The sequence below is a fragment of the Cervus elaphus genome, chromosome 20 (genome assembly GCF_910594005.1).
Source record: "Cervus elaphus chromosome 20, mCerEla1.1, whole genome shotgun sequence".
NCBI classification, from domain to species: Eukaryota; Metazoa; Chordata; class Mammalia; order Artiodactyla; family Cervidae; genus Cervus; species Cervus elaphus.
In genome coordinates, this window is record NC_057834.1 from 87,937,552 (window position 1) to 87,941,680 (window position 4,129).

The following is a 4,129-nucleotide window of genomic DNA, read 5'->3' on the forward strand; positions in this document are numbered from 1 at the left end:
AAACTCATTTTGAAATACTCAAGTCTAGTTTATTTTCCAGGCACTTTTAAAACTGTGAAAGGTTAAGGTTTCAATACTCTTTATCCATTTTTCTCTTTTATCATCTGATTACTTGAAAATCACATATATTAGGTATATATGTCTGGAAGGTCTGGCATATGACTTTACAGGTCAAACAGTTATAAAATATGTAGTAACACATTGTTAAGAGTAAATGATTCTTATGTCTTCACTTTCCAACGTGGATTTTAAGCGGTGTAAAACTGAGTGTTTTATATCCATTCCTATGTTCTTGAGTAGAATTTCCTTCAGGACTAAGTTGTTTCAGGAATTATCACACTATAATGTGTCCTTTCTTCTACACCAATCAAAATCATAAAGTTCTTTTATTAAATAAACCTGTAAATTTTTATACTTTTCCTTGCATTGCTCTAGTGTTCTTCCAGATGATTTAATTTTATCATAAGATTTTCCATGGGTAAACTTCAGCCAAATTCTTAAGATTCATGCTTGGTTTTTATACTGCATTGCTTCCCAAATTCTCTACAAGTGATTTACGACAGGACTGACAAACTAGAAAATTCTCTATGTGTACTTACAAATAGTATCTGTAATATACAGTACATGTGTATTCAATTCCACTTAACAGTTAGGAATTATATATATATATACATATATTTACATATACATCAGTATTTATGTTAATAAGAATATTATTATCATTATGAATAGCACATGTTCTCTGACACATATTTGAAAATAACAAATATTTTCAGAAAAGAATTCAATATAAAATTGATAAGAATCTAAACTCTAAATCAAAGTAGAGCAATCCACATATATATATATATATATACATAAAATATATAAATGGAATATGCTATGCTCCTGTTATATATAATTATATTTATTTATTTTAAAATTAGTTAAATTATATTCATTAATTTAAATTACCTGAATATATACTAATTTACTATATAATTATATATTTATGTAAATATTGTTAGTGGACTACAGCAACTGTATTGTTCTACCTTGATTTAGATTTCAGACTCTTATCAATTCAATATGTTGGATTATTTTCCAAGAATATTTGTAATTCCCAAATAGGTCAGAGAATATGGTTCCTATATATGAAAAGAATGTTGTTGAACAGCCAAAACTTGTCATCTTCCTTGACTGGGAGATGCTGCCAGACTTTATCAGTCAGTTGAAGAGCAATTGAGCGTCTCCTGATGCTGGAGAGCCACTCACAACAAAAGCTCTAGCACAGCTCTATTGTCATGCTCACATCATTTCATGAACAGCATGCCCATGAGATTATGCTCACCAGATCAAGGGTAATTCTGGGACTCAGCTGAGAACTGGCAAGGGATCTCAGTCATCTTTGGAACCCCAGTCCTTGGTACACAAGGTTTTCTGCAAATGTTTGCAGAATGAAAGAAGGATGAAGAAAAAGAAGGGTGGGTTAATTTAAGTGTCTCTAAAACTCCACTGTAACTCTGTACCTCCTGTCCACCAACTGAATAATCTGAAAGTCTGTTTCCCTAATTCCTCTAATTCCCCAATCCCTTTTACCTAATCTGTTGGTAAATTTAATTGGTCCTACTTCCACTATAAATCCTGACTCCATCTATTCATTCCCTCTCCTTCTCTCCACAACCTAGCCCAAGCCACACTCTAAACCTCACCTGAAACACTACAACAGCCTTCTTCCTAGGCTCCTGATTCCACTTTGTCTACCTCTAATGTTCCATAATACCACTTCCAGAATAGTTTTTTTTTTTAATATAAACCTAATTAATGCCACCAACTTGCCTAACGGGCACCAACAACTTTCAAATATGCTTAAACGAAAGCCAACCTCTCTCCTCTAAAAACTCTGCATAATCCAAGCCCTGTCTACTTCCCAACTGGCATCTTCCATCATTCTTCCCCAAGCGCACACATTTCCAAGCACACAAGCCCAGTTGCAGTTTCCCAAACACACACAAGTCTTCAAGATTTGCACACACACTCTTTCAACTGCCAGTTTGAAAACATAAGAGAAAAATCCTTCCCCAACAAGGGCTTGATTCTTTAATGTCAGGGAGTATACCTAGACATTTTCTGGTGAGATTTTTTAATTCCACAGATATAAAGAAAGTGCTACATGCTTAAAAAATAATTTTTACAAAATTATCCCCAAAAGAAAGAGAATCAAAAGGTTTTAGATTTCTAGCTTATAATATTGAGTATAGAATTTAAAAAGTAAATCTCTTAGCCATTACTAGAAAAAAATAGAAATCTGAACAAAAAAACTGTGACCTTGGAAATATTTATTAGATCGAGGAGAGAAAAACTAAATAAAATAACAGAAAATTAGAATAACTTGACAAGCTTGATTTATTAACATGTAGAATGTTGTACCCAATAAAATACTCATTCTTTTCAGATATTGTGGAATTATCTTTAAAATTAATAATACAGTAAACCATAAAAGAAATCATAATAAATTCCAAAAAGTAAGAATATTACAGTGTGCCTCACTAACCACACTGCTATAAAAGCAGTTATTACTAGCAGGTATCCTCCATCCTCCCACCATCCAGCTAATCATCTGTGACTTTAAAAATCTTCCTCCAAATAACTTGGGCTAAATAGAAATTGATTCTGAAATTATAGAATTTTTAAAGGGAAAGGCAATGATAACACATTGAAACTTTAAGATGAAATCAAGGAGTACGGAATAAAAATAATATAACTCTAAATACAAACATTAGAAAATAGGAAATATCAAACAGGTTATTTCAGTATTCTTCTAAAGGAGCTAGTGAAAGAATAAGTAAGTAAGCCAAAAGGCAGTCAAAAGAAGGACTCTGTTGAGATAGAAGCAGGAATTAATAAACTAGAAATGTAATAGTTCCAGAAATTGTGAAATGGCATTAAAAACCTTTTCTAGCACAAATAAGACAAAGATTTAGCAAGTCTGAATAAAAATAAAAAAGGGAAAGAACAAAAGATATGCAAAATTAGCAAAAGAAAGCCAATATAGTCACAGATACAGGTGAAATTTGAAAATCTAGATAAAATAGGTGACACTCTTAAAAAAATAATAATAAATTATCAAAATCATCCTGAGGAGGCAGATGACCTACGAGAGCTAATTCTAAAAAATAAAACAAAAATCTGTCAAATTTGTACTATCCTAAAAGTCACCAGGCCTTCAACAGCTACCATTATTAATATTCAACATAAGCAAGAGGAATTGTTAGCAGTTAGCACTTTCCAGGCATTGTTTTGAGCACCTTGTTAGGTGACTGACTACAATCTTACTTCTTTCTATAATCAAAGAAGCAGAGACAGGCAAAGTAATTTGTCAGCTTCACACAGCTATTAGGGGGACTGGAACACAGACATAAACATATACACTGCATGGTATGTAGTGACCACAAACCTAACATCTTGACCTCTAAATTATGTGCAAGAGTGATTTCACGTGAAAACAAGGTATTATTTTTAAGAGATACAGAAAAAACATTGATCATTTCAATAAAAGTAGAAAAGGTTTTGATAAAATGTAAAGCTATTCCTGAGTTTAAATAGAAACATTCAACATCCTTTACCGGATAAAAAATATTTCTCAGAAACCACCAGCAGACACAAGACTCAAAAGTGAAACAAGAGAGCAGAGATGCTTAAACTGTTATTAAGGGAGGAGATGTGCCCAGGTATGTTTAGAAAAACATCTTTTGCAGAACAAATAAGTTGGTTTGTTTAGCTATTAAGCAAATTAAACGGGTTTCTTTTATACTGGGGCATTTCTCAGGGCTTTAATATGTTAGCATGTTTGTTCCGTGACTTCTCTGGAATGGAATTTGCTGTGATGTTTCCCAAGCTTCTTAGACTACTGAACCCTTTGTTCTCCCCACTGGGAACTAGGGTACACACCTACACAGTTTAGAAAACACGGCTCTGAAGCCTGATAGTGCTAAAGGTATTGGCACTAAAATTACTAATAAAATAAGGATTCTCACTCTGATGCCTACTATTTGCCATTACTCCAATAACCTAGCCAATGCATAAGAGGAGATAAATAGATATAGATATTGGGAAGGAAGAAAAAACAATATCTGTAAATGATATGATG